Source organism: Salvelinus namaycush, chromosome 2, assembly GCF_016432855.1.
Source record: "Salvelinus namaycush isolate Seneca chromosome 2, SaNama_1.0, whole genome shotgun sequence".
Classification (NCBI taxonomy): domain Eukaryota; kingdom Metazoa; phylum Chordata; class Actinopteri; order Salmoniformes; family Salmonidae; genus Salvelinus; species Salvelinus namaycush.
In genome coordinates, this window is record NC_052308.1 from 71,496,490 (window position 1) to 71,509,715 (window position 13,226).

Here is a 13,226-nt window from a genome sequence, read left to right on the forward strand (position 1 = left end):
TCAGGAAGTCCAGGACCCAGTTGCACAGGGCGGGGTCGAGACCATGGGTCTCGAGCTTAATGACGAGTTTGGGGAGTACTAAGGTTTTAAATGCTGAGCTGTAGTCGATGAACAGCATTCTTACATAGGTATTCCTCTTGTCCAGATGGGTTAGGGCAGTGTGCAGTGTGAAGTGTGATTGCGATTGCGTTGTCTGTGGACCTATTGGGGCGGTAAGAAAATTGGAGTGGGTCTAGGGTGTCAGGTAGGGTGGAGGTGATATGGTCCTTGACTAGTCTCTCAAAGCACTTCATGATGACGGAGGTGAGTGCAACGGGGCGATAGTCATTTAGCTCAGTTACCTTAGCTTTCTTGGGAACTGGAACAATGGTGGCTCTCTTGAAGCATGTGGGAACAGCAGACTGGGATAAGGATTGATTGAATATATCCGTAAACACACCAGCCAGCTGGTCTGCGCATGCTCTGAGGACGCGGCTAGGAATGCCGTCTGGGCCGGCAGCCTTGTGAGGGTTAACACGTTTTAATGCTTTACTCACGTTGGCTGCAGTGAAGGAGTGCCCACAGGTTTTGGTAGCGGGCCGTGTCGTTGGCACTGTATTGTTTTACAGATGTACAACTTTATGCTAAGGAGATGTGTCAGAGGTGCATGAGGCAAATGGTGGTCAAAGGCAAATGGTGGTCACACCAGAGAGTGACTGGTTTTCTGATCTACGCCCCTACATGTTTTTGAAGTTATCTTTGACCAACAGACCCATATCTGTATTCCCAGTCATGTGACATCCATAGAATAGGGCCTATTAAATTTATTTTAATTGACTGATTTCTTTATATGAACTGTAACTCGGTAAAATCATTGAAATTGTTGCATGTTGCATATATATTTTTGTTCAGTATAGAATGAAGTATTGGTACCATGACTGTGTTAGAAAATAAATGGTATATCCACGATATTGGCCGCGAAGATCACTATACTCCCATTGATTATAAAGGCGCTGACAGATAGAGGACGGGGTGGCCTTTTCATTTTCTATGAAGCCTAGGTGGGGGCGAAATTCAAACCCAGGTGGCGTGGTCAGCGGTGAGCACCAGTGGAAGCCGATCAGCCTAGGTGGAAAGCTGTGTTGTTGACCAATCACAGTAGAAAACTGTGAAAAATGTGTAGTCTGTTTGGTGATACGTCAACACTTACGTCCAACAGCAGGACCAGCTAACTTGCCCGCTGGCTAGCTAGCAGGCTAACACTATCAGTTTACCGAGTCACGTTTAACAATACAAATCATTTGTTTTTGAGTAATAATTTCTGTTGTGTTAGGATTTATGTTTATGCACTATAGGCTGTTAGCATATTGATTGAAGGTGAATGATGTTTTGTTGCACACACACACACAATACAGAGGGGGGTAGGTGTGTAAAAACTGACCACCACAGGCCATAAAAGCTGTGGACAGTCTGGAGAGGGGAGGGGTGCATCTCTCTAGACCAGCCAGGAGTTTAGAATACTGGACAATACCATATTAGGAACTGTTTCAGTGAATGGTCGAGGGGGACACAAGATGGAGCTGCTCTACCCAACAACCAGATGTGGAGAAGGAAAACGCCAAGGGGCTTGGACAAGTTTGGGGCCCACAAAGGAGGAGCAAGAGTATGAACCATGCTAAACCTCTACTATGATAGGCCAACTGGACAAGTTGAGAATAAACTTGTCATAGTATAAAACTACTATTTTGAGTACATTCCACAGTTCTCTGATCTACCCTGCGCGGAGATCCAGTGAACCCGTATATACGAAAATTGCATTTACCATTTATCGTTTGAGTTTAATTAAAATATATTCGGTGACTATGAATCACATTTTGTCCTGATGCCAGATTTGAACTGACGCAAATCTCTTTCAGTTGCATGTAAGAACATTTTAATGAATGCTTATATCGATTCACTTTTTGCACGTTAGTAATGTTTATTGATTTTGTTCCTATGGTCACTGGCGGCTGTCGCCCTTGTATGTGAAGGCACTAGCCCCTTTGAGTAGAGGGACAAGTGGGGTACTTCGCGCCGGCAAGGTCCTCGCCGATATTCTGGTGGGTGTCTGAAAAGCTCTTAATGGGGATCCTGCTTTCTGAAAACATTGCTTGCAGTACCCCGGTCGGCCTTGAACTTGAAATCCTCATTGAGAGGGGGCAGTCGTTCACTAGCGCTCAGAGTTCAAATAAATTGTATGAAGTAAGTAAACGGGCCGTAACAGAGACTTGCCATATCAAGGATAATGTCTACTATGACCAATAGAGGTCAGTGAGTGATCAGATTAGCTATACAAGATTGGTAACCTAAAACAATCTCTCTCTCGTTGCTAGCTCCTCCTCTCTGGAGCCAAACTCCTCAGTGGGTAGTTCAGATGACAGTGAGATGGATTCACAAGGATCTGGTGTTACACATCAAAGGTATGGTCATAATAATTCACCCCATTGGACTTTTTCACATTTTCTTGTGTTACAATTTGGAACTAAAAGGGATTTAATAAGGATTGTTTAGTCACTGATCGACACAATATTTATAAACAAAATAATTAAAAAGATAATATTGAAATACATTGGTAAGATAAGTATTCACCCCTTTGGTTATCATGCTTAAATTAGTTCAGGAGTAAAATGTAATGTTTAGGTGGACAATAATGTTTTGCTGTTCTATTGTATTCTATCACGTGAATTGTACTAGACCAAAGTGTGACATATGTGTGGGGCGCATTCACAAAGCTGTGAAGTTCTGCAAGGATTGTAAGGTTGCATACTGTGAGGACCATGTTAGAGACCACTACAAGGTCCCAGGACTGATGAAACACACGTTAGTGGATGCCACTGACGACCACGGCCATGTTGAAATAGAAAGGACTTCAGCTCAGGTAGAGGGATTCATTCTTTCCCAGTTAGATTCTTAGTTGTGTTCTAGTTGATTTAGGATTGTAAAGTAACTGTATCAATTTAATAACAGACATTACTCTGATTTCCTCAGGTTGGCTTACGGAAAAAAAACCTTAGGCCTTCTCTGGATCCTCATACCCTCACTTCTGGGTCTGGGACGACTTTGGTATCATATGAGTCCCACAGTGGATGGTGTGTATAGTCACAACTGCATTTCCAATGTTTTGTTCTGCAGAGTTTGATTCCATATATTCTATAACATTTACTCATTGCATGCCCTGTGTCTCTGCAGGTAAGGTGAGACTTGACATGAGGATTGTTCTGCTGGGTAAGACTGGATCAGGGAAGAGTTCAACAGGAAACACCATCCTGGGGAGAGAGGCGTTTCGAGCAGAGGCTTCTCCAGTGTCTGTGACCACACAGTGTGAGAAACAAAATGTTGTTATCGGCCAGAATAGAATAACAGTGATTGACACCCCAGGTATCTTGGGCACGTTGTTGCAACCTGATGAAGTTATGGTTAAAACTGCTGAATGCATTAACACCACACCTCATGCCTTCCTATTGGTGACCAGGCTGGGGGAATTCACAGATGAGGACAGAAAGTCAGTTCAATGGATCCAGGAACATTTTGGAGAGGAGGCTTTAAAGTACACAATAGTTCTGTTCACTGGGGTAGACCAGCTAGAGGGGAAATCAGTAGAGACATTTATAAAGGGCAGCAGCCATCTACTACAAGTCATTAACAGTTGTGGGGACAGATACCATGTCTTTAACAACAAGGACAAAAAGACCACTCTCAGGTCTCAGAGCTGCTAGAGAAGATAGAAGAATTACTGAATGAGTATAGGGGTTATCATCATGAGGCAGACTTGCTGACACAGGAAAGGGTTAGGGAAGAGGATATGAGGAAGAAGGAGAGGGCTCAGATAATACAAGAGGAGGGGATAAAGAGGGAAGCAGCAGTGAGAAATGTAAGAGAGGAGGAGGAGAAAAAGAGGGAGGCAGCAGAAAGAGAGATCAGAGAGGAGGAGGAGAAAAAGAGGGATGCAGCAGAAAGAGAGATCAGAGAGGAGGAGGAGAAAAAGAGGGATGCAGCAGAAAGAGAGATCAGAGAGGAGGAGGAGAAAAAGAGGTATGCAGCAGAAAGAGAGATCAGAGAGGAGGAGGAGAAAAAGAGGGATGCAGCAGAAAGAGAGATCAGAGAGGAGGAGGAGAAAAAGAGGGATGCAGCAGAAAGAGAGATCAGAGAGGAGGAGGAGAAAAAGAGGGATGCAGCAGAAAGAGAGATCAGAGAGGAGGAGGAGAAAAAGAGGGATGCAGCAGAAAGAGAGATCAGAGAGGAGGAGGAGAAAAAGAGGGATGCAGCAGAAAGAGAGATCAGAGAGGAGGAGGAGAAGAAGAGAAAGGAGCTAAATGATCTGGCATTGAAGGATGTTGAAAAATCGTCAGAGAAAATCTCAGATTCAGGCATGCTGTTTAAACTGACAATCCTTGTCACAATTGTCACTTTTATCATATTTTGCTTCTGTAAGTCTAATGTATATAAATAAGGAATAATATATGATATCAATACAGAAGGAACAAAAACTGGAGGAGGAAATTAGACGTATTAAAGAGGAATATGAAAAGGAAAATGATTTTTTTATTTTTTATTTAACCAGGCAAGTCAGTTAAGAACAAATTCTTATTTACAATGACGGCCTACCCCAGCCAAACCCGGACGACGCTGGGCCAATTGTTTGCTGGCCTATCTATGGGTCTCCCAATCACGGCCGGATGTGATGCAGCCTGGATTTGAACCAGGGACTGCAGTGACGCCTCTTGCACTAAGATGCAGCGCCTTAAAACTTTATAACACAATGGTGTCTTTTGAAAACCGGTTCATAAATCCAAAAGTCCTTAGAGAATGTGCCTATGTATATATTTATGTTGCCGTTAATGTATTTCAAGCCTATTTCACAGTGGCGACTTGTCATTCAGGGCAGGGGGGGCAGAGCCCCTCCTGTTTTAAACCCTACCCGTTTAGCAAAATTAATAAAATGGTTTTGTTTGTTTGTTGTTGCCTGTTTTGCATGTTATTTTGGCATTAATACGTGTCACATATCAGTTTGCAAACAATGTAAAAATAAATAATTGAGTTAATAAGTCTGCATACAAACATGGTCTCTTTTTTGCTTTCTTGAGTAAGGCAGCTCCAAAATGCATGTGTTTTGTGGTGGTGGGGCAGCCAGAGGAAAATACAGAGAGTAGGGGTTGGTAATGTTCTCTAGTTGCGGCGTGATTGGCTTAGTGTTCTGTCACTCATGGGGACACTATGTCACCGCAAAATTTACGGGGAGTGCTTGAAAATTCAAGCCCCTTCGGTGCTGCCATAGACTTACATTAGAAGTGCCCAAGGTCCAGGTCATTGGCCACAGATAAAATTGTCAAATCACGTTATATCTACCGTAGCTTTGATTGGACTGATCATGTCAATGTCATAGTTTCAAAATCTTAGCTAGCAAGCTAGACAAGCAGTCATCATGAATCAAGGTGAAAATCTACTGGCAAATCCTTTTCAATCCTTGTCATATGAAGTAAAATGATAGATAAAACGTATCAGTGCTTATCGGCCATTGGATATAAAAATTACACAACAAGTTGGAAATCGTTTATTTATTTTTTTACAATGAGTGGTTTGGAAGGAATCAGTGTTGCAAAGCAATCACTAGCCTGCTATTCAGTGGATTGGGTGTAAGCTCCAAGTCTGGGTTTAAGGGTCTCTTTTCCAAGCTTAAAAGGATAAACATTCACATGCAACACCATGGGCCAGAAAAGGTTCAATACAGCAGCAGTGAAATAGTTGTTTACATCTTTGTTAATTTACCATAAAACCATTTTTATTCTATGCGGATTGAAAAGGGGAAACTCTTGAGTTATTCCGTCAGCTCGAGGACAGGGAATAAGACTGCCGTGGTTCATACCATTCCATTTACCTCCATTCCAGCTGTTATTATGAGCCGTCCTCCCCTCACCAGCCTCCACTGTTGTACTTGTCCTCTGTATTTAGGGGATGTATCATTACTGTTGCTCCTATTGTGTCCTACCTAACCAGTGAACGTGTGGCTGTGACCGTTCTGTCAATGCCTGTCATCACTGTTTGACATCTTTTCCTGCAGATATAAACCAAGTCGACCTGAAGTGTGGGTGTCCGTGTGCCTTTCTCCGGGGTGGCTATATGAAGTTACATAGGCCTACAGTATATGTACTTTTTTAAACTGATTTAACTAAAATCAGTCAATCCAAACTGTGCAGCGGCCATTTGATGAATGGAAAGAGACATATGTTAAAAAACACCAAGTTTAATGACATTTGGAGATTGTCAAGTCAAGCCTTCAATACTGGGTAAGCCTACAAGGCTGTCCCCGACCCCAACAAATATTGTCGGAGAGTTGTCTCTTGTTTCGACCAATCAAATTTCAAAACGTGTATTTTTCCATATATAAAACAACCGATATGTTTAAATACAATCAACTATATGCACTGAGATTGTCTGATACTTTAAGCACACGCATTGATTAAATAATTAAGACACAAAAACGACTCGAGGGAGCCGACAGCAATTGATTTGGGCCTGGCTCGGACTTGTGGTGACAGCTAGTAGTGCCTATGTGATTGGTACATGTTGTCTCTCTCCTCCCTGCTGCAGCGACCAGGGACCATAGATAACGCAGCAACAGTGTTTATCGTGCTGTCCGTGGTGCTGAAGCTGCAACATAATTACACACATTTCTAGTTCCTTACTTGAAAAGTTATGCATGTTACCAAAATCCCTCATTTGTTTTGGAAAAACATCCCCTCAACACTTGCTCTCTTTACGTGACGCAAAAGCCTAAGTTACGGTATTAAGTCAGCTAAACAGGATGCGCTCTTAGGCCTACAGCTCGATGGTGGTTATACAAGGCTATTATACTAAGTCTACTAATGATAATGACATTACTTATTATAATGATGATCATAATAGTAATAATAACAATAAGGAGATCAAGAAAAATCAGGGTACAGGAGTTGCGTTCGCAGCGTATTATGTGTGACAAACAGGTGCTTTTAGATCATAACATTTCTGACTGTTTGGAAAAGTGTAAAAAAACACAAAATAAATTATAATACCTGAAAATCTGTTCTAACGAAAAACATTGTGAAGCATTTGTTACAGCATAGCAAAGATTAAAAACAGACAAAATTGTGAAATTGCTTTATCCAACATGTTGCATGAGGCTTATCGCTCACGCAATCAGTAGGATATTAAACAAACTCTCAGACAGACAACAGAAGCAGGATCTGTCATCTAGCTATCTATTTTTTCACCTTTATTTAACCTGGTAAGCTAGTTGAGAACAGGTTCTCATTTACAACTGCGACCTGGCCAAGATAAAGCAAAGCAGTGCGACAAACAACACACAACAACAAACAATCTATCTATCTTATCAAATGAGTGGTTTCAGCCACACCCATTGCTGACAGGTGTATAAAATCGAGCACACAGCCATGGAATCTCCATAGACAAACATTCACAGCAGAAAGGCCTTACTGAAAAGCTCAGCGCATTTCAACGTGGCACTGTCATATGATGCCACCTTTCCAACAAGTCAGTTCTTCATGGTTCGTGCTAGTGAAGGGAAATCTTAACACTACAGCATACAATGACATTCTAGACGATTCTGTGCTTACAACTTTGTGGCAACAGTTTGGGGAAGGCCCTTTCCTGTTTCAGCATGACAATGCCCCCGTGCACAAAGCGAGGTCCATACAGAAATGGTTTGTCGAGATCAGTGTGGTAGAACTTGACTGACCTGCACAGAGCCCTGACCTCAACCCCATTGAACACCTTTGGAACGCTGACTGCAAGCCAGGTCTAATCGCCCAACATCAGTCCCCGACCTCACTAATGCTTTTGTGGCTGAATGGAAGCAAGTCCCTGCAGCAATGTTCCAACATCTAGAGGAAAGCCTTCCCAGAAGTGTGGAGGCTGTTACAGCAGAAAAGGGGGGACCAACTCCATATTAATGCCCATGATTTTGGAATCAGATGTTCAATGAGCAGATGTCAACATACCTTTGGTCATGTAGTGTATATCCTATGGATGATTTATAAAGCCAGGCACATTTAACAGTTAGGTTATTGATTACAGACATAATTAAGTTGGTTTCCTCTCTCTTCACTTTTCTTAGACAATTAATAAGGCAAGGACTGTTTTCTCTTCTCACTCTGCTAGTGCCTCCGCTGCATTGTTCTCAACAACAATATGCTGGTTAACTTTGCTGTTGTACACATGGCGGTCTAGGAAAATGCAGCAATTTCCAGGAATTCAGAAACCCAGGGAATTTATTGAAAGTTCCAGTAATTTTACAACCCTAGTTGCACCATTTGTTCTTACATTAAATAACCATATACAATTTCATTAGCATATGTCTTAGAGAGTGATGGACTGTCATCCCCACAGCCTCTGCAAATAAATAGTCCACTGAGACAAGCACAAATCAGACTGGTGTCTTGTGCACCTTGAAAACTAAAGGTATTAACTAAAGAAACGTGTTGTTTAAAAAAACATTACTAGGCAAGTCAGTTGTTTACAATGACGAGTTCTTATTTACAATGACGGCCTACCCCGGCGACGCTGAATGTGCGCAGCCCTATGGGACTCCCAATCACGGCCAGATTTGATGCAGCCTGGATTCGAACCAGGTACTGCAGTGACGCCTCTTGCACTGAGATGCAGTGTCTTAGACCACTGCGCCTAATATTGTAGGTTACAATGGTGAGTAATATGCCACGGGCATATTATTTATAAATCGTATTTTTTAAACACGGGGGAGATGTGGGAAGCTAAAAGGCTAACTTGCTTGCTGTTTCTAGCCAGCTATAGCAAGCTGCTAGCGGAGTAACCTACAGCCTACTGGCAAGCACAAAACAAGGTCATGTAAATGAAAACTAAACTTTCATGTTGCTATTTGTGAGTCAAGAAATGTATGGACTTGCGAGGTATCATGTTACAAAAGGCGTGCGCAGCTCCAAAAATCGGACTCTACCCAAGCGCACGCACGTAGATATATGCACGTGAAGCTTGTACTGTAGCTTCACGTGGATATTGCTGAATGAAGCGACCACACCTGTAAAATCCATGCCCAAGAGCACACGGGCACACACCCCGCTAGAAGTGGGGAGAACCTGGACTCGCCCATAATTTATAGAATCAGGTCAGATCAGGTGTCTGAGGTCAGCATTCCCATGCATAACACTGATGATCATTCCAAGCCTAAATGAGAGGCTAATGGTGTATTGTTGAGGACATGGGATAACCTCGCTAACAGCAGAACATGTAAACATTTCTGAAACCACATTGAAACATTGTGGGGTGTTTCATCCAGCCATGCCTGCAGAGCAGCTGCATAGGCCCTGGGCTATTTTTATTTCAAAAATAAAAATGTGGAACTATGCAGACTCCTGGATCAGCAGGTAAGCTGAATGACTGTTTTATTAAGCCAGTGTGTTAAGTTGGGGCGACAGGTAGCCTAGCAGTTAAGAGCTTTGAGCCAATAACCAAAAGGTTGCTGATTCGAGACTACTAGGTGAAAAATGTGCCCTTGAGCAAGGCACTTAACCCTGATTGCTATTGTAAGTCGGTCTGGATAAGAGCCTCTGTTACTAAAATGAGGAATTCGTTTTTACGGGTTCAAGCATCGAAGCTTGGTGAATCTGTTTAATATTTCCTCCAAAATGTCTTAAAATGTATGGATTTACATTGATATGATAACTGCGTGTGAGAATCAGTCAGAAAGTTGCAATGTCTGTGTAAACCTTAAATAGCAGTCAGGGGTTCCCCAGAGTTCTGTTTTAGGACTACTCATTAGTCGATATGCTGTAAATGACCTCAGTTCTTACAATGGTCATTTTTACATTCATTTCAGATGACTGCATAATGAATGAGTAGCGTTGTATATTAGATTTTATTGGTGAGAGTTGTTCATTGATTAATCGTTAGAAGTGTTTTTATATATTTTTTAAGATTGAAAAGATGGTGTTTAGAGAAATATAAGATATATGCACTTTTATGTAGAATTAACAATGTGAATGGTAAAGTGGGGGGTTAAGGCCTCTTGGTAAATCTCTAGCCCCTTATACCACCCACCACTGCAACCTGTATGCTCTAGTCGGCTGGCCCTCGCTACATATTAGTCACCAGACCCACTGGCTCCAGGTCATCTATAAGTCTATGCTAGGTAAAGCTCTGCCTTATCTCAGCTCACTGGTCACGATAACAACACCCACCCGTAGCACGCACTCCAGCCGGTATATCTCACTGGTCATCCCCAAAGCCAACACCTCCTTTGGCTGCCTTTCCTTCCACTTCTCTGCTGCCAATGACTGGAACGAATTGCAAAAATCGCTGAAGCTGTAGACTTATATTTCCCTCACTAACTTTAAACATCAGCTATCTGAGAAGCTAACCGATCGCTGCAGCTGTACATAGCCCATCTGTAAATAGCCCACCCAATCTACCTACCTCATCCCCATATTGTTTTTATTTACATTTCTGCTCTTTTGCACACCAGTATTTCTACTTGCACATCATCATCTGCTCATCTATCACTCCAGTGTTAATTTGCTGAACTGTAATTACTTTGCTACTATGGCCTATTTATTGCCTTACCTCCTCATGCCATTTGCACACACTGTATATAGACTTTCTTTCTTTTTTCTATTGTGTTATTGACTGTACGCTTGTTTATTCCATGTGTAACTCTGTGTTGTTTGTGTCACACTGCTTTGCTTTATCTTGGCCAGGTCACAGTTGTAAATGAGAACTTGTTCTCAACTAGCTTACCTGGTTAAATAAAGGTGAAATAAAAAATAAAAAAAATTATGCTGTTGTTCAAATGCACAGATCGCTTTATATAGTGTATATTCCCAAATAAACTACCTGTAGTTTGACATCTTGGCTTAATATTTCTGCTGCTTTCCTCCACCTTCCAGGGTTCTCAACCAATCAGAGACCTTCACTGCACACATGCACACACCAAAGACGGTTTAGAATATACTGTCTTTGCACATACTTCACAAAGAACACAGGAAATAACATTTCCTGCTCTAATTGTTTCAGTTTCTGACAACGGCTATAGCCTACACAGCAGGGTAATTCAACATTCACAAGACTTGTAAGGTATTTACATAAGTTAAATAATGCAGTACAATCATACTGTATGTTAGTCTTTCTTAGCCTATAGGTTTCTCTTATTTGTTAGATGAATTGGTTATATTAATAGCAGTTTACCAAACAATAATGCCTGGGGCAGAATCTACGCTTACTGGACCTTGCTTTAACTGGTTGAATTTGTCTTTAACCAAACAAATTACTGCAAATCATCTGTTTTCTTTGACAAACTCCAGTAGTAAGGTTTATTTGAAATACATTCATAGTTTTCTTAGTTCCTCACGCAGGAGGGTTAATTTGTGTGTGCCCCTTTAAGAGCGTCCCGCGAATCTGTGCCAGAAACAAAAACAATTTAACTATGGTAAAATAGGTCTTTAGTTTTGAACGGTTTGGTGTACCAAGGAGCGGTTTTCTGCATTGCAAAGGTGCAACCACGGACACAAAGCCATGCTCCGTCTGCTTCTACGGAGTGGCTGCGGTTCTAGATTTTCTGGAACCTGACTTGCCATCGTCATTTAAAATATGAATATGTAAAAACTGTGAGAAAAAGCATATTTTATCAATTTTGAACTCAGGCTGTAACACAACAGCTTCTGAAATAAGTCAAGTGGTCTTTACATTTTAGTCACTTAGCAGATACACTTATCCAGATCAACTTACAGTTGTGAATATATACATTTTCGTACAGGTGCCTCGTGGGAATGAAACCCACAACCCGTAAATTGGCCAAAAGGGAATTGTGGACAGCTCTTTTGACAATGCCTCTTTTTTTACAATGCCTTAATAATTGTTTTACTACCCTACAATACTTGGTAAACTAAATTAGATTGTTTATTTCAGTTGTTCTACCCTTAAATATTTTGGTGTGTTCTTTGTGCATTTACATCCCACAGTTACATTGTAAAATGGCTTCTTCCTTGAAACGACGCAAAACGTGCTTGATGCTAAAAGTGAATATATAGGAAATGGAGGCTCTGCAGAGGAAGCACAAAAAAAACGCCATACCTTGATGATAACGATACCTCAGATGGAATAAGGTGATCTATATTTAATAATATGTTAATTTATTATGGTATTGTGGATTTTTGTAGCACTCTTGAGTCACTGTTTGCTATTTGTGTTTTTAAAATTGTCAAACTACTTAAAGGGCAATGCCACCAGTTTTCAACCTCATTTTCATTATTTCCAGCACAATACCAGTGTCAACATATGTGAAAAGTTATTAAGTTAAAAGGTTGACATCATTGCTGCAGGTTGGATGGAGGTACACCACCACCACCAGCCTGTACCTTTGACACCAGACAGGATGGGTCCATGGACTCATGCTGTTCAGGCCAAATCCTGACTCTACCATCAGCATGACAAAACAGGAACCGTGATTCGTTGGACCAGGCAATGTTTTTCCACTCCTCAATTGTCCAGTGTTGTTGATCGCGTGCCCACTGGAGCCACTTCTTCTTGTTTTTAGCTGATAGGAGTGGAACCCAGTGTGGTCGTCTGCTGCAATAGCCCATTTGTGACGAGGATTGACAAGTTGTGCGTTCCGAGATGCCGTTCTGCACACAACTGTTGTACTGCGCCGTTGTTTGTCAGTTTGTGGCCCACCTTTTTGCTTGTGCGATTCTTGCCGTTCTCCGTCGACCTCTCATCAACGAGCTGTTTTCACCCACAGGACTGCCGCTTACTGGATGTTTTTTGTTTGTCACACCATTCTCGCTAAACCCTAGACACTGTCAAGCGTGAATGCTCAGGAGGGCGGCCGTTTCTGAAATACTGGACCCGGTGCTCCTGGCACCGACGATCATACCAAGCTCAGTCGCTTATGTCACTGGTTTTGCACATTCTAACGTTCAATCGAACAGTAACTAGGAGCGATCCATTTTTGTGAACAGGTTGGTGTACCTAATAAACTGGCCGGTGAGTGTATGTAGACATTGTTTTGGTGCTGGAGATGATGAATGAGGTTGAAAAGTGGCGGAATTTCCCTTTAAAGTCTTTACAACCCCCTGAAGGGTGATAGATCGAGCAGCGTTCTTCTATAGGGGGTTATTAACAACAAAAAGTTAAGCTTAGTTGGAGATGAAAATGTTTTACTGTGTTTGTATCAGGGAAGAACA

General features: G+C 41.8%; 1 pseudogene; it reads left to right on the forward strand.

The window, feature by feature from the left end:
* Positions 1 to 13,226, forward strand: part of LOC120023211 — a 66,927-nt pseudogene that overhangs the window by 16,872 nt on the left and 36,829 nt on the right.